The sequence below is a fragment of the Oncorhynchus kisutch genome, linkage group LG19 (genome assembly GCF_002021735.2).
Source record: "Oncorhynchus kisutch isolate 150728-3 linkage group LG19, Okis_V2, whole genome shotgun sequence".
In the NCBI taxonomy this organism is placed as follows: Eukaryota; Metazoa; Chordata; class Actinopteri; order Salmoniformes; family Salmonidae; genus Oncorhynchus; species Oncorhynchus kisutch.
Window position 1 is genome coordinate 59,155,539 of NC_034192.2, and position 19,219 is coordinate 59,174,757.

General features: G+C 40.2%; 1 protein-coding gene across 2 annotated transcripts in view; it reads right to left on the reverse strand.

The window, feature by feature from the left end:
• Positions 1-13,568, reverse strand: part of LOC109878347 (sideroflexin-1) — a 30,951-nt gene extending 17,383 nt beyond the window's left edge. Inside the window, exons 1-2 of one of the 2 annotated variants that reach the window (XM_031798087.1) lie at positions 13,459-13,557; positions 13,013-13,125 (exon numbers count right to left, since the gene is read on the reverse strand). The gene's annotated coding sequence lies outside the window, so the exon portion shown is untranslated. Of the gene's footprint in view, positions 1-13,012; positions 13,126-13,458 lie in introns of both variants that reach the window. The other variant, XM_031798086.1, reaches the window with a different exon arrangement.
• Between the last annotated feature and the right edge of the window lie 5,651 nt (positions 13,569-19,219).

The window sequence follows — 19,219 nt, forward strand, 5'->3', positions numbered from 1 at the left end:
ACTAACTCTATTTAATTCTGAAACTAGAGTAGACATAGTTCCCCAATCCTACTCCAGACACACACACACACACACACTTTGTTGAGTTGATTACACATTCTGTAGGCCTATAATACACACATCAGCCAGAAATCACTCGTTTCTAGGTAACTTCTCTTATATTACCACAAAATCATTTCACAACTGCTGTCCTTGAGTAATTTAGAACACACTGTGAGAAATTCTTCTCAGTATTAGCTTAGCAGGATAGCTGATTAAGTATAATGTTGCTATGGAGATGAGCTGGCTGACCTGACACAGGGGTTTTGAAGCACTAAATTATCCTGAACCTCACAACCCCCTCAACCACAGACCTGTGGCCGGGACTTGGAGTCTCTTCAAAAGCTCCAAACCCCACACCACGCCCTCCTACCCCTTTCTCTCCCTCTCAATTCAATTTAAGGGCTATATTGGCATGGGAAACATTTGTTTACATTGCCAAAGCAAGTGAAATAAATAACAAATGAGGGTGAAATAAACAATTTAAAAAATGAACAGTAAAAATTACACTCACAAAAGTTCCAAAAGAATAAAGACATTTCAAATGTCATATTATGTCTATAAACAGTGATGTAACGATGTGCAAAAGGGAAAATAAATAATCATAAATATAGGTTGTATTTACAATGGTGTTTGTTCTTCACTGGTTGCCCTTTTCTTGTAGCAACAGGTCACAAATCTAGCTGCTGTGATGGCACAAATGTGGTATTTCACCCAATAGATATTTGAGCGGCAGGTAGCCTAGTGGTTAGAGTGTAGGGGCGGCAGGTAGCCTAGTGGTTAGAGTGTAGGGGCGGCAGGTAGCCTAGTGGTTAGAGTGTAGGGGCGGCAGGTAGCCTAGTGGTTAGAGTGTAGGGGCGGCAGGTAGCCTAGTGGTTAGGGTGTAGGGGCGGCAGGTAGCCTAGTGGTTAGAGTGTATGGGGCGGCAGGTAGCCTAGTGGTTAGAGTGTAGGGGCGGCAGGTAGCCTAGTGGTTAGAGTGTAGGGGCGGCAGGTAGCCTAGTAGTTAGAGTGTTGGACTAGTAACTGAAAGTTTGCCAGATTGAATCCCCGAGCTGACTAGGTAAACACATCTGTTCTTCTGCCCCTGAACAAGGCAGTTAACCCACTGTTCCTAGGCCGTTATTATAAATAAGAATTTGTTTTTAACTGACTTGCCTAGTTAAATAAAGGTAAAATAAAAACATGTGAGTTTATCAAAATTTGATTTGTTTTCGAATTCTTAGGAAGTGCAACTCAGTTTCCACCTCATTTTGTGGGCAGTGCTCACATAGGCTTCCTTCTCTTGAGAGCCATGTCTGCCTACGGCGGCCTTTCTCAATAGCAAGGCTATGCTCACTGAGTCTGTACATAGTCAAATATTTCATTAAGTTTGGGTCAGTCACAGTGGTCAGATATTCTGCCACTGTGTACTCTCTCTCCGTTTAGGGCCAAATAGCATTCTAGTTTGCTCTGTTTTTTTGTAAATTCTTTCCAATGTGCCAAGAAATTATATTTTTGTTTCCTCATGATTTGGTTGAGTCTAATTGTGCTGCTGTCCTGGGGCTCTGTGGGGTGTGTTTGTGTTTGTGAACAGAGCCTCAGGACCAGCTTGCTTAGGGGACTTAAGAACAGAGAAAGGTTCTGGAGAAAATCCCTTTAATTTGAGATCTTCTGCACTAAGCCAAACTACTGCATGTTTATTTTCCTTAAAAATAATCAGGACATTCCCGAGATACAATGTAACCCAGTCTGAACTAGATTCTATTAACCCATTGTTACAATGTAACCCAGTCTGGACTAGATTATATTAACCTGTTGTTACAATGTAACCCAGTCTGAACTAGATTCTATTAACCCATTGTTACAATGTAACCCAGTCTGGACTAGATTATATTAACCTGTTGTTACAATGTAACCCAGTCTGAACTAGATTCTATTAACCGTTGTTACATTGTAACCCAGTCTGAACTAGATTCTATTAACCCGTTGTTACAATGTAACCCAGTCTGAAATGGATTCTATTAACCCGTTGTTACAATGTAACCCAGTCTGAACTAGATTATATTAACCCATTGTTACAATGTAACCCAGTCTGAACCCGTTGTTACAATGTAACCCAGTCTGAACTAGATTCTATTAACCTGTTGTTACAATGTAACCCAGTCTGAACTAGATTCTATTAACCTGTTGTCACAATGTAACCCAGTCTGAACCCATTGTTACAATGTAACCCAGTCTGGACTAGATTATATTAACCTGTTGTTACAATGTAACCCAGTCTGAACCCATTGTTACAATGTAACCCAGTCTGAACTAGATTATATTAACCCGTTGTTACAATGTAACCCAGTCTGAACTAGATTATATTAACCCGTTGTTACAATGTAACCCAGTCTGAACTAGAATATATTAACCCGTTGTTACAATGTAACCCAGTCTGGACTAGATTCTATTAACCGTTGTTACAATGTAACCCAGTCTGAACCCGTTGTTACAATGTAACCCAGTCTGAACTATATTATATTAACCGTTGTTACAATGTAACCCAGTCTGAACCCGTTGTTACAATGTAACCCAGTCTGGACTAGATTATATTAACCTGTTGTTACAATGTAACCCAGTCTGGACTAGATTCTATTAACCGTTGTTACAATGTAACCCAGTCTGAACCCGTTGTTACAATGTAACCCAGTCTGAACTATATTCTATTAACCGTTGTTACAATGTAACCCAGTCTGAACTAGATTATATTAACCCGTTGTTACAATGTAACCCAGTCTGAACTAGATTCTATTAACCCGTTGTTACAATGTAACCCAGTCTGAACTAGATTCTATTAACCCATTGTTACAATGTAACCCAGTCTGAACTAGATTCTATTAACCCGTTGTTACAATGTAACCCAGTCTGAACCCGTTGTTACAATGTAACCCAGTCTGGACTAGATTATATTAACCCATTGTTACAATGTAACCCAGTCTGAACTAGATTATATTAACCCGTTGTTACAATGTAACCCAGTCTGAACTAGATTCTATTAACCGTTGTTACAATGTAACCCAGTCTGAACTAGATTCTATTAACCCGTTGTTACAATGTAACCCAGTCTGAACTAGATTCTATTAACCGTTGTTACAATGTAACCCAGTCTGAACCCGTTGTTACAATGTAACCCAGTCTGAACTAGATTCTATTAACCGTTGTTACAATGTAACCCAGTCTGGACTAGATTATATTAACCTGTTGTTACAATGTAACCCAGTCTGGACTAGATTCTATTAACCGTTGTTACAATGTAACCCAGTCTGAACTAGATTATATTAACCCGTTGTTACAATGTAACCCAGTCTGAACCCGTTGTTACAATGTAACCCAGTCTGAACTAGATTATATTAACCTGTTGTTACAATGTAACCCAGTCTGAACTAGATTATATTAACCGTTGTTACAATGTAACCCAGTCTGAACCCGTTGTTACAATGTAACCCAGTCTGAACTAGATTCTATTAACCGTTGTTACAATGTAACCCAGTCTGGACTAGATTATATTAACCTGTTGTTACAATGTAACCCAGTCTGGACTAGATTCTATTAACCGTTGTTACAATGTAACCCAGTCTGAACTAGATTCTATTAACCCGTTGTTACAATGTAACCCAGTCTGAACCCATTGTTATAATGTAACCCAGTCTGAACTAGATTCTATTAACCGTTGTTACAATGTAACCCAGTCTGAACTAGATTATATTAACCCGTTGTTACAATGTAACCCAGTCTGAACTAGATTCTATTAACCCATTGTTACAATGTAACCCAGTCTGAACTAGATTATATTAACCCGTTGTTACAATGTAACCCAGTCTGAACCCGTTGTTACAATGTAACCCAGTCTGAACTAGATTATATTAACCCATTGTTACAATGTAACCCAGTCTGAACCCGTTGTTACAATGTAACCCAGTCTGGACTAGATTCTATTAACCCGTTGTTACAATGTAACCCAGTCTGAACTAGATTCTATTAACCGTTGTTACAATGTAACCCAGACTGTACTAGATTATATTAACCCGTTGTTACAATGTAACCCAGTCTGAACCCGTTGTTACAATGTAACCCAGTCTGAACTAGATTCTATTAACCGTTGTTACAATGTAACCCAGTCTGAACCCGTTGTTACAATGTAACCCAGTCTGAACTAGATTCTATTAACCCGTTGTTACAATGTAACCCAGTCTGAACCCGTTGTTACAATGTAACCCAGTCTGAACTAGATTGTATTAACCGTTGTTACAATGTAACCCAGTCTGAACCCGTTGTTACAATGTAACCCAGTCTGAACTAGATTATATTAACCGTTGTTACAATGTAACCCAGTCTGAACCCGTTGTTACAATGTAACCCAGTCTGAACTAGATTATATTAACCTGTTGTTACAATGTAACCCAGTCTGGACTAGATTCTATTAACCATTTTTACAATGTAACCCAGTCTGAACTAGATTCTATTAACCCGTTGTTACAATGTAACCCAGTCTGAACCCATTGTTACAATGTAACCCAGTCTGAACTAGATTCTATTAACCGTTGTTACAATGTAACCCAGTCTGAACTAGATTCTATTAACCCATTGTTACAATGTAACCCAGTCTGAACCCATTGTTACAATGTAACCCAGTCTGAACTAGATTCTATTAACCGTTGTTACAATGTAACCCAGTCTGAACTAGATTATATTAACCCATTGTTACAATGTAACCCAGTCTGAACCCGTTGTTCCAATGTAACCCAGTCTGAACTAGATTCTATTAACCGTTGTTACAATGTAACCCAGTCTGAACCCGTTGTTACAATGTAACCCAGTCTGGACTAGATTCTATTAACCGTTGTTACAATGTAACCCAGTCTGAACCCGTTGTTACAATGTAACCCAGTCTGAACTAGATTATATTAACCTGTTGTTACAATGTAACCCAGTCTGGACTAGATTATATTAACCTGTTACAATGTAACCCAGTCTGAAATGGATTCTATTAACCCGTTGTTACAATGTAACCCAGTCTGAACCCATTGTTACAATGTAACCCAGTCTGAACTAGATTCTATTAACCGTTGTTACAATGTAACCCAGTCTGAACTAGATTATATTAACCCATTGTTACAATGTAACCCAGTCTGAACCCGTTGTTCCAATGTAACCCAGTCTGAACTAGATTCTATTAACCCGTTGTTACAATGTAACCCAGTCTGAACTAGATTATATTAACCTGTTGTTACAATGTAACCCAGTCTGGACTAGATTCTATTAACCGTTGTTACAATGTAACCCAGTCTGAACCCGTTGTTACAATGTAACCCAGTCTGAACTAGATTATATTAACCTGTTGTTACAATGTAACCCAGTCTGGACTAGATTATATTAACCTGTTACAATGTAACCCAGTCTGAAATGGATTCTATTAACCCGTTGTTACAATGTAACCCAGTCTGGACTAGATTATATTAACCTGTTACAATGTAACCCAGTCTGAACTAGATTATATTAACCTGTTGTTACAATGTAACCCAGTCTGGACTAGATTCTATTAACCGTTGTTACAATGTAACCCAGTCTGAACTAGATTCTATTAACCCGTTGTTACAATGTAACCCAGTCTGAACCCGTTGTTACAATGTAACCCAGTCTGAACTAGATTCTATTAACCCATTGTTACAATGTAACCCAGTCTGAACTAGATTCTATTAACCCGTTGTTACAATGTAACCCAGTCTGAACTAGATTATATTAACCCATTGTTACAATGTAACCCAGTCTGAACCCGTTGTTACAATGTAACCCAGTCTGGACTAGATTCTATTAACCCGTTGTTACAATGTAACCCAGTCTGAACTAGATTCTATTAACCGTTGTTACAATGTAACCCAGTCTGAACTAGATTCTATTAACCGTTGTTACAATGTAACCCAGTCTGTACTAGATTCTATTAACCCGTTGTTACAATGTAACCCAGTCTGAACCCGTTGTTACAATGTAACCCAGTCTGAACTAGATTCTATTAACCGTTGTTACAATGTAACCCAGTCTGAACCCGTTGTTACAATGTAACCCAGTCTGAACTAGATTCTATTAACCGTTGTTACAATGTAACCCAGTCTGAACTAGATTCTATTAACCCGTTGTTACAATGTAACCCAGTCTGAACCCGTTGTTACAATGTAACCCAGTCTGAACTAGATTCTATTAACCGTTGTTACAATGTAACCCAGTCTGAACCCGTTGTTACAATGTAACCCAGTCTGAACTAGATTCTATTAACCCGTTGTTACAATGTAACCCAGTCTGAACCCGTTGTTACAATGTAACCCAGTCTGAACTAGATTGTATTAACCGGTGTTACAATGTAACCCAGTCTGAACCCGTTGTTACAATGTAACCCAGTCTGAACTAGATTATATTAACCGTTGTTACAATGTAACCCAGTCTGAACCCGTTGTTACAATGTAACCCAGTCTGAACTAGATTATATTAACCTGTTGTTACAATGTAACCCAGTCTGGACTAGATTCTATTAACCGTTTTTACAATGTAACCCAGTCTGAACTAGATTCTATTAACCGTTGTTACAATGTAACCCAGTCTGAACCCGTTGTTACAATGTAACCCAGTCTGAACTAGATTATATTAACCTGTTTTTACAATGTAACCCAGTCTGGACTAGATTCTATTAACCCGTTGTTACAATGTAACCCAGTCTGAACTAGATTCTATTAACCGTTGTTACAATGTAACCCAGACTGTACTAGATTATATTAACCCGTTGTTACAATGTAACCCAGTCTGAACCCGTTGTTACAATGTAACCCAGTCTGAACTAGATTCTATTAACCGTTGTTACAATGTAACCCAGTCTGAACCCGTTGTTACAATGTAACCCAGTCTGAACTAGATTCTATTAACCCGTTGTTACAATGTAACCCAGTCTGAACCCGTTGTTACAATGTAACCCAGTCTGAACTAGATTGTATTAACCGTTGTTACAATGTAACCCAGTCTGAACCCGTTGTTACAATGTAACCCAGTCTGAACTAGATTATATTAACCGTTGTTACAATGTAACCCAGTCTGAACCCGTTGTTACAATGTAACCCAGTCTGAACTAGATTATATTAACCTGTTGTTACAATGTAACCCAGTCTGGACTAGATTCTATTAACCATTTTTACAATGTAACCCAGTCTGAACTAGATTCTATTAACCCGTTGTTACAATGTAACCCAGTCTGAACCCATTGTTACAATGTAACCCAGTCTGAACTAGATTCTATTAACCGTTGTTACAATGTAACCCAGTCTGAACTAGATTCTATTAACCCATTGTTACAATGTAACCCAGTCTGAACCCATTGTTACAATGTAACCCAGTCTGAACTAGATTCTATTAACCGTTGTTACAATGTAACCCAGTCTGAACTAGATTATATTAACCCATTGTTACAATGTAACCCAGTCTGAACCCGTTGTTCCAATGTAACCCAGTCTGAACTAGATTCTATTAACCCGTTGTTACAATGTAACCCAGTCTGAACTAGATTATATTAACCTGTTGTTACAATGTAACCCAGTCTGGACTAGATTCTATTAACCGTTGTTACAATGTAACCCAGTCTGAACCCGTTGTTACAATGTAACCCAGTCTGAACTAGATTATATTAACCTGTTGTTACAATGTAACCCAGTCTGGACTAGATTATATTAACCTGTTACAATGTAACCCAGTCTGAAATGGATTCTATTAACCCGTTGTTACAATGTAACCCAGTCTGAACCCATTGTTACAATGTAACCCAGTCTGAACTAGATTCTATTAACCGTTGTTACAATGTAACCCAGTCTGAACTAGATTATATTAACCCATTGTTACAATGTAACCCAGTCTGAACCCGTTGTTCCAATGTAACCCAGTCTGAACTAGATTCTATTAACCCGTTGTTACAATGTAACCCAGTCTGAACTAGATTATATTAACCTGTTGTTACAATGTAACCCAGTCTGGACTAGATTCTATTAACCGTTGTTACAATGTAACCCAGTCTGAACCCGTTGTTACAATGTAACCCAGTCTGAACTAGATTATATTAACCTGTTGTTACAATGTAACCCAGTCTGGACTAGATTATATTAACCTGTTACAATGTAACCCAGTCTGAAATGGATTCTATTAACCCGTTGTTACAATGTAACCCAGTCTGGACTAGATTATATTAACCTGTTACAATGTAACCCAGTCTGAACTAGATTATATTAACCTGTTGTTACAATGTAACCCAGTCTGGACTAGATTCTATTAACCGTTGTTACAATGTAACCCAGTCTGAACTAGATTCTATTAACCCGTTGTTACAATGTAACCCAGTCTGAACCCGTTGTTACAATGTAACCCAGTCTGAACTAGATTCTATTAACCCATTGTTACAATGTAACCCAGTCTGAACTAGATTCTATTAACCCGTTGTTACAATGTAACCCAGTCTGAACTAGATTATATTAACCCATTGTTACAATGTAACCCAGTCTGAACCCGTTGTTACAATGTAACCCAGTCTGGACTAGATTCTATTAACCCGTTGTTGCAATGTAACCCAGTCTGAACTAGATTCTATTAACCGTTGTTACAATGTAACCCAGTCTGAACTAGATTCTATTAACCGTTGTTACAATGTAACCCAGTCTGTACTAGATTCTATTAACCCGTTGTTACAATGTAACCCAGTCTGAACCCGTTGTTACAATGTAACCCAGTCTGAACTAGATTCTATTAACCGTTGTTACAATGTAACCCAGTCTGAACCCGTTGTTACAATGTAACCCAGTCTGAACTAGATTCTATTAACCGTTGTTACAATGTAACCCAGTCTGAACTAGATTCTATTAACCCGTTGTTACAATGTAACCCAGTCTGAACCCGTTGTTACAATGTAACCCAGTCTGAACTAGATTCTATTAACCGTTGTTACAATGTAACCCAGTCTGAACCCGTTGTTACAATGTAACCCAGTCTGAACTAGATTCTATTAACCCGTTGTTACAATGTAACCCAGTCTGAACCCGTTGTTACAATGTAACCCAGTCTGAACTAGATTGTATTAACCGTTGTTACAATGTAACCCAGTCTGAACCCGTTGTTACAATGTAACCCAGTCTGAACTAGATTATATTAACCTGTTGTTACAATGTAACCCAGTCTGGACTAGATTCTATTAACCGTTTTTACAATGTAACCCAGTCTGAACTAGATTCTATTAACCCGTTGTTACAATGTAACCCAGTCTGAACCCATTGTTACAATGTAACCCAGTCTGAACTAGATTCTATTAACCGTTGTTACAATGTAACCCAGTCTGAACTAGATTCTATTAACCCATTGTTACAATGTAACCCAGTCTGAACCCATTGTTACAATGTAACCCAGTCTGAACTAGATTCTATTAACCGTTGTTACAATGTAACCCAGTCTGAACTAGATTATATTAACCCATTGTTACAATGTAACCCAGTCTGAACCCGTTGTTCCAATGTAACCCAGTCTGAACTAGATTCTATTAACCCGTTGTTACAATGTAACCCAGTCTGAACTAGATTATATTAACCTGTTGTTACAATGTAACCCAGTCTGGACTAGATTCTATTAACCGTTGTTACAATGTAACCCAGTCTGAACCCGTTGTTACAATGTAACCCAGTCTGAACTAGATTATATTAACCTGTTGTTACAATGTAACCCAGTCTGGACTAGATTATATTAACCTGTTACAATGTAACCCAGTCTGAAATGGATTCTATTAACCCGTTGTTACAATGTAACCCAGTCTGGACTAGATTATATTAACCTGTTACAATGTAACCCAGTCTGAACTAGATTATATTAACCTGTTGTTACAATGTAACCCAGTCTGGACTAGATTCTATTAACCGTTGTTACAATGTAACCCAGTCTGAACTAGATTCTATTAACCCGTTGTTACAATGTAACCCAGTCTGAACCCGTTGTTACAATGTAACCCAGTCTGAACTAGATTCTATTAACCCATTGTTACAATGTATCCCAGTCTGAACTAGATTCTATTAACCCGTTGTTACAATGTAACCCAGTCTGAACTAGATTATATTAACCCATTGTTACAATGTAACCCAGTCTGAACCCGTTGTTACAATGTAACCCAGTCTGGACTAGATTCTATTAACCCGTTGTTACAATGTAACCCAGTCTGAACTAGATTCTATTAACCGTTGTTACAATGTAACCCAGTCTGAACTAGATTCTATTAACCGTTGTTACAATGTAACCCAGTCTGTACTAGATTCTATTAACCCGTTGTTACAATGTAACCCAGTCTGAACCCGTTGTTACAATGTAACCCAGTCTGAACTAGATTCTATTAACCGTTGTTACAATGTAACCCAGTCTGAACCCGTTGTTACAATGTAACCCAGTCTGAACTAGATTCTATTAACCGTTGTTACAATGTAACCCAGTCTGAACTAGATTCTATTAACCCGTTGTTACAATGTAACCCAGTCTGAACCCGTTGTTACAATGTAACCCAGTCTGAACTAGATTCTATTAACCGTTGTTACAATGTAACCCAGTCTGAACCCGTTGTTACAATGTAACCCAGTCTGAACTAGATTATATTAACCGTTGTTACAATGTAACCCAGTCTGAACCCGTTGTTACAATGTAACCCAGTCTGAACTAGATTATATTAACCTGTTGTTACAATGTAACCCAGTCTGAACTAGATTCTATTAACCTGTTGTTACAATGTAACCCAGTCTGAACTAGATTCTATTAACCTGTTGTTACAATGTAACCCAGTCTGAACTAGATTCTATTAACCGTTGTTACAATGTAACCCAGTCTGGACTAGATTATATTAACCTGTTGTTACAATGTAACCCAGTCTGGACTAGATTCTATTAACCATTTTTACAATGTAACCCAGTCTGAACTAGATTCTATTAACCCGTTGTTACAATGTAACCCAGTCTGAACCCATTGTTACAATGTAACCCAGTCTGAACTAGATTCTATTAACCCGTTGTTACAATGTAACCCAGTCTGAACCCGTTGTTACAATGTAACCCAGTCTGAACTAGATTATATTAACCCGTTGTTACAATGTAACCCAGTCTGAACTAGATTCTATTAACCGTTGTTACAATGTAACCCAGTCTGAACCCGTTGTTACAATGTAACCCAGTCTGAACTAGATTATATTAACCTGTTGTTACAATGTAACCCAGTCTGAACTAGATTATATTAACCCGTTGTTACAATGTAACCCAGTCTGAACTAGATTCTATTAACCCGTTGTTACAATGTAACCCAGTCTGAACCCGTTGTTACAATGTAACCCAGTCTGAACTAGATTCTATTAACCGTTGTTACAATGTAACCCAGTCTGAACCCGTTGTTACAATGTAACCCAGTCTGAACTAGATTATATTAACCGTTGTTACAATGTAACCCAGTCTGAACTAGATTCTATTAACCCATTGTTACAATGTAACCCAGTCTGAACTAGATTCTATTAACCCGTTGTTACAATGTAACCCAGTCTGAACTAGATTATATTAACCCATTGTTACAATGTAACCCAGTCTGAACCCGTTGTTCCAATGTAACCCAGTCTGAACTAGATTCTATTAACCCGTTGTTCCAATGTAACCCAGTCTGAACTAGATTCTATTAACCCGTTGTTACAATGTAACCCAGTCTGGACTAGATTATATTAACCCGTTGTTACAATGTAACCCAGTCTGAACTAGATTCTATTAACCGTTGTTACAATGTAACCCAGTCTGAACTAGATTCTATTAACCCGTTGTTACAATGTAACCCAGTCTGAACCCGTTGTTACAATGTAACCCAGTCTGAACTAGATTATATTAACCCGTTGTTACAATGTAACCCAGTCTGAACTAGATTCTATTAACCTGTTGTTACAATGTAACCCAGTCTGGACTAGATTCTATTAACCCATTGTTACAATGTAACCCAGTCTGAACTAGATTATATTAACCGTTGTTACAATGTAACCCAGTCTGAACCCGTTGTTACAATGTAACCAGTGTTGCATCCATCCAGTTCCGCTTTGTTGCAGATGTAACAGGGGACATTTTGAAACGCATGTCTCTGTCTGTAACCCGTTATGTGAGAAACTGCAAAGGTATTTGTGTAGCTCGTGCACGGGTCTACTACTGGTTGATGAAATTACACCAAAGATGGCTGCAGGAGTAACGATAAAACACAGGTATTCCATAGACTGGCTGGCGGCTGTAGAATGTCTATGAGAGGCGCTACTGTATCTTTAAATTGAATTAAGGTTCACAGGGTTCTCACGAGATAGCTCAATTCAATGGATACAGGCCATAATAACTCAATGCATAAGCACGACTGATGGGTGCCTCCTTATGGTGGTCTCACACACACACACACACACACACACAACAATCAGTCTGTAGCAAATATGTCTTATTGGTTACTCACAAACAACAACAGTTGTTATAAATCTGTCTTCTTCTGACAAAATGTCAATCAGTCAGACAGCCGGTGTGTCAAATCCAATACAACAATAGGCTGAAGACCTAATACAAAGGCAGCATTGATTTGATGATATTTGGTATCTCATTCTAAAATTGAACTTTGACAATGGGCGGTTTGTCTTAGTCCTGCTACGTTAGGTTAGGTGGCATTTGGGCTAAAAACCTCTGTTCCAGCCCCACGTTTAACCAATCACTGGCCTCAATGGCTACATATTAAGCTATATAGGCTACATTGTAACGCATTTCTTAAGCTACAATGGGAGTTCGCATAGCATAGCCTAATCACACAACTGCATAACATTGTGCAAAAACCAGCCAGCTCTGGTTTGAGTGAGGGTCAGTGAAAATATAGCCAACAATATTCATCATAATTACGTCAAATGAACCGACCGTGTAAATGGATCCGGACGCACAATCCTACTATTGGCTTGATCAGATAAATGGATCCACGCGATGCAGACCAGCTTGATCTGGAGCAAATCGCTGCATGTATATCGTTCGATCTGGATAAATCAAATCAAATTGTATTTGTCACATGCGCCGAATACAACAGGTGTAGGTAGACCTTACAGTGAAATGCTTACTTACAAGCCCCTAACCAACAATGCAGTTTTAAAAAATGATACCAAGTCAACGTCCAACATGTTGCAAACATGTAAACGCCCAAATAAATGTAATATGTCCGCTAATAGCCTAGTATCCCAAGCATCTGTTTCAGGCCAGCTGTGCGTCCCCTGTTTCAACTAAAGCCCTAATTAACTGCCAGCCACAACCCCTCCCTCAAAAAAAAGTAGTATCAAATCCAACATGTGTTATAAAGGTATCCAGACACTTACTGCACTTAAGCTCCGATCCTTGTCTGGCACGGTCACAGCAGTCCGCCGCCAGAGATGTCCCTGAATAGCTAGCTCAACGAAGCTAATTGGACATGTATATGCAGCGGAAACTCAGCACCAACAGGCGCAGCAGTAGGGCCGTAGTTCCTTTCACAATAAATGCCCAACATGAAATCAATGCAAATAAACAGGACAAAATATCAATTTTGATTGATATCTCGATTTTTACAGGAGTCCAAATCATATAAATGTAAAATATTCTTGCTCCATACCCAAAAATGTTAATGGCCAGGTTTATCATAATTTAAAAGTCAATGATAGTTCATTGTTTTTTTCTCAGACAAGGACTTTTATTTGCAAATATTTTTAGGGTAGTCGCTAGTGTTTGGTTATGTGTGCTAACTTCACCTTACTATTTTTGCGTAACAGATAGATAATTGATGACAATAGCATGTACTTAACCAGGCAAGTCAGTTAAAAACACATTATTATTTACAATGACGGCCTACCCCGGACGACGCTGGGCCAATTGTGCGCAGCCCTATGGGACTCCCAATCAAGGACGGTTGTGATACAGCCTGGAATCGAACCTGGGACTGTAGTGACCACTCTTGCACTGAGATGCAGTGCCTTAGACCGCTCCACTCGGGAACCCCAATACAACTTTGAAAGATATCAGCTTTTTTCCCTTTGTATTGTCTAGTTCTGGGCCTATCTCCATAAGCTTTCGTTAAAGAATATCAGGAAGCAGAATCACTGCATTATGCGCATCATCAGTAGACTCCCTATATTTGAAGCAATATAAACGTCCACTGATTATTCAAGACTGGGGCTTGCTCCTATGTAGAAGAGGAAACATTACAAAGCCAACAAAAAGCGTTTACACAAGCAGCCCAATTCTGATATTTTTCCACAAAATGGTCATTTTACGAAGCACGTCAGATCTTTTCACATCAGGTCTTTTCAAGAGCTGATCTGATTAGTCAAAATGCCAATTAGTTTAAAAAAAGATCAGAATTGGGCTGCCGTCTAAACGCCGCCTTATATGGCCCTTAACGGTCTGATATGGTTTGATGGAGTGCATGGCAGCGTATATAGCTTGGCTTGTAATTGAAATTGCCATGTATGTTGCTTTCACTTTTGCCCCAGATAATGGGGGAGGGGTAAATATTCAACATCAAGGGCAGCGGAAGGAAAGCTGGTTTTCCAATAGTCAGCTCTTTTAACACAAACCTAATGGATTGAACTGTTGTACATCATTTGTAGGCTGCTGTACACTGGGCCTTTGATTTTACAAAATACAAATTAAATGGAACCATGGAGAAACATTAACCAACATATTTTCAATCATGTGTAAAATTCACTCTAATAAACCTATCCAAATTTGAACTTATCCACGCAATCTTTGCAGCCATTCATATCATAGGCCTATCTAACTAGAGGCTGGACTAGTGAACGTGATACAGTTAACCAGGCAAGGAGGTAACTAGCCCAATGTCTATTTGCTGACACAAAAAAGGAACATTTGGAAAGAAAATTGGTCGTGGATAAAGGTCATGCTTAGGCGAATAAACTATAAAAGGACATCTTTTTTTGCTGTTGTTATTTAATGAAATATTGTTTTTAGAAAAGGTGCGTTTTTTTAAGTACCAGGGTAATCCCAGCAGTCTTTAAAATGACACTCAGGAGCAAAAGATGTTCAATAGTTGTTTTTAATAATAAACAAAAAGTATTACTTAGAATATAATAGTGAAATGGATTATAAATAAGAACATCAAATAATAATAACTTAACTAATTAATTCAGCGTAACATTGATGTGGCAACTCTCTTATGCTCTGCTATTGCACGATTCTAATTTGTACATATGTCACAAATGAAGCTATCCCCAGTAAAATTGGAGCACAATTCACGAGGCCACCTCCTGCACTGCTCACACCTAATCCAGTCCCCATCTGTGACTGAAAACAGGGGGAAAGATACCAATTGAAAAGTGTTTATTTTTTACGTAGCTAGCTATCTAGCTATATGACATAAAATGCTGTGTAAAATAGCTAAAATGCTATAAAGTAACATTAACTATAAAAGTTATCAGTCACTGGTGGATACATTTTACAACTGCAATTAAGTTACGTTATCTTTTTGATGTATTTCACCTCAGACGATCGATCTGGTAGTAAGGTTGCTAGCTAGCACCCATAGCAGCTTATGCTAACTAGATCGCTGGCTAGCATTTACTGCTAGTGAAGTTGCTAGCTAGCAAGTTAGCATAAACTAGTGCTAACTAGGATAGTCATTGTCTAAATGACAGGTAAAAACACATTCATAACCATAAACCTAAAAATAAACCAAGTGTGTGTGTGTGTGGGGGGGGGGGGGGGGGTGCCCAACACACTCATCCAACATATTACTAGTTTACAAAAAAAAATATAGACATTGTTCTCTCTAAACAAGAGTATTATTTAGCTTAAGGCTTTCCTACTTGTATATTTTAAAAAACAAGTATAGATCTCACTTCATTGGAATATATCTACAACTTGATCAACTTACCACAAAACAGTTTTGTTGAAATATCTCCAAAGGTTGTGATGTCATAGAGGACATTTTTGTTGAGCAAGAGCAGTGGCAGCAAGGGAAGTGGTGGGGAAATAATTTGGTGACATCTTGTGGAATTACAGGGGGGTGGGGGGGCAGTTACCCCTTAGTACCCTACAGTGCAAACAATAAAGCAAGGTATGAATATAGGGACATTTACTGCCATCTAGTGGTCTGTTTTGGGAGCACAGGTGACTCATTCTCACTCAGAAGTAGGACAAAGCGTCAGCTGGTTGGTTAGTCATTGCTAATAGAGGTGACATTGGACTCTAGCGCAGGGTTTCACAAAGTCGATCCTGGGGGGCTTGTACTCGATGAATTAAGGTCTCTAATTAATAAAGAACTCCCCTCACCTGGTAGGTCTAGGTAAGGAACTCCCCTCACCTGGTTGTCTAGGTCTTAGTAAGGAACTCCCCTCGCCTGGTTGTCTGGGTCTTAGTAAATAACTCCCCTCACCTGGTTGTCTAGGTCTTAGTAAAGATCTCCCCTCACCTTGTTGTCTAGGTCTTAGTAAGGAACACCCCTCACCTGGTAGGTCTTAGTAAAGAATTCCCCTCACCTGGTTGTCTAGGTCTTAGTAAGGAACTCCCCTCACCTGGTTGTCTAGGTCTTAGTAAGGAACTCCCCTCATCTGGTTGTCTAGGTCTTAGTAAGGAACTCCCCTCACCTGGTTGTCTAGGTCTTAGTAAGGAACTCCCCTCACCTGGTTGTCTGGGTCTTAGTAAGGAACTCCCCTCATCTGGTTGTCTAGGTCTTAGTAAGGAACTCCCCTCACCTGGTTGTCTGGGTCTTAGTAAGGAACTCCCCTCACCTGGTTGTCTGGGTCTTAGTAAGGAACTCCCCTCACCTGGTTGTCTAGGTCTTAGTAAGGAACTCCCCTCACCTGGTTGTCTAGGTCTTAGTAAGGAACTCCCCTCACCTGGTTGTCTAGGTCTTAGTAAGGAACTCCCCTCACCTGGTTGTCTAGGTCTTAGTAAGGAACTCCCCTCATCTGGTTGTCTAGGTCTTAGTAAGGAACTCCCCTCACCTGGTTGTCTAGGTCTTAGTAAGGAACTCCCCTCACCTGGTTGTCTGGGTCTTAGTAAGGAACTCCCCTCACCTGGTTGTCTGGGTCTTAGTAAGGAACTCCCCTCACCTGGTTGTCTAGGTCTTAGTAAGGAACTCCCCTCACCTGGTTGTCTAGGTCTTAGTAAGGAACTCCCCTCACCTGGTTGTCTAGGTCTTAGTAAGGAACTCCCCTCACCTGGTTGTCTAGGTCTTAGTAAGGAACTCCCCTCACCTGGTTATCTAGGTCTTAGTAAAGAACTCCCCTCACCTGGTTGTCTAGGTCTTAGTAAGGAACTCCCCTCACCTGGTTGTCTAGGTCTTAGTAAAGACTCCCCTCACCTGGTTGTCTGGGTCTTAGTAAAGAACTCCCCTCACCTGGTTGTCTAGGTCTTAGTAAGGAACTCCCCTCACCTGGTTGTCTAGGTCTTAGTAAAGAACTCCCCTCACCTGGTTGTCTAGGTCTTAGTAAGGAACTCCCCTCACCTGGTTGTCTAGGTCTTAGTAAGGAACTCCCCTCACCTGGTTGTCTAGGTCTTAGTAAGGAACTCCCCTCACCTGGTTGTCTGGGTCTTAGTAAGGAACTCCCCTTACCTAGTTGTCTAGGTCTTAGTAAGGAACTCCCCTCACCTGGTTGTCTGGGTCTTAGTAAGGAACTCCCCTTACCTAGTTGTCTGGGTCTTAGTAAGGAACTCCCCTCACCTGGTTGTCTGGGTCTTAGTAAGGAACTCCCCTCACCTGGTTGTCTAGGTCTTAGTAAGGAACTCCCCTCACCTGGTTGTCTAGGTCTTAGTAAGGAACTCCCCTCACCTGGTTGTCTAGGTCTTAGTAAGGAACTCCCCTCACCTGGTTGTCTAGGTCTTAGTAAGGAACTCCCCTCATCTGGTTGTCTAGGTCTTAGTAAGGAACTCCCCTCACCTGGTTGTCTAGGTCTTAGTAAGGAACTCCCCTCACCTGGTTGTCTGGGTCTTAGTAAGGAACTCCCCTCACCTGGTTGTCTGGGTCTTAGTAAGGAACTCCCCTCACCTGGTTGTCTAGGTCTTAGTAAGGAACTCCCCTCACCTGGTTGTCTAGGTCTTAGTAAGGAACTCCCCTCACCTGGTTGTCTAGGTCTTAGTAAGGAACTCCCCTCACCTGGTTGTCTAGGTCTTAGTAAGGAACTCCCCTCACCTGGTTATCTAGGTCTTAGTAAAGAACTCCCCTCACCTGGTTGTCTAGGTCTTAGTAAGGAACTCCCCTCACCTGGTTGTCTAGGTCTTAGTAAAGACTCCCCTCACCTGGTTGTCTGGGTCTTAGTAAAGAACTCCCCTCACCTGGTTGTCTAGGTCTTAGTAAGGAACTCCCCTCACCTGGTTGTCTAGGTCTTAGTAAAGAACTCCCCTCACCTGGTTGTCTAGGTCTTAGTAAGGAACTCCCCTCACCTGGTTGTCTAGGTCTTAGTAAGGAACTCCCCTCACCTGGTTGTCTAGGTCTTAGTAAGGAACTCCCCTCACCTGGTTGTCTGGGTCTTAGTAAGGAACTCCCCTTACCTAGTTGTCTAGGTCTTAGTAAGGAACTCCCCTCACCTGGTTGTCTGGGTCTTAGTAAGGAACTCCCCTTACCTAGTTGTCTGGGTCTTAGTAAGGAACTCCCCTCATCTGGTTGTCTGGGTCTTAGTAAGGAACTCCCCTCACCTGGTTGTCTAGGTCTTAGTAAGGAACTCCCCTCACCTGGTTGTCTAGGTCTTAGTAAGGAACTCCCCTCACCTGGTTGTCTAGGTCTTAGTAAGGAACTCCCCTCACCTGGTTGTCTAGGTCTTAGTAAGGAACTCCCCTCACCTGGTTGTCTGGGTCTTAGTAAGGAACTCCCCTCACCTGGTTGTCTGGGTCTTAGTAAGGAACTCCCCTTACCTAGTTGTCTGGGTCTTAGTAAGGAACTCCCCTCACCTAGTTGTCTGGGTCTTAGTAAGGAACTCCCCTCACCTGGTTGTCTGGGTCTTAGTAAGGAACTCCCCTCACCTAGTTGTCTGGGTCTTAGTAAGGAACTCCCCTCACCTGGTTGTCTAGGTCTTAGTAAGGAACTCCCCTCACCTGGTTGTCTAGGTCTTAGTAAGGAACTCCCCTCACCTGGTTGTCTAGGTCTTA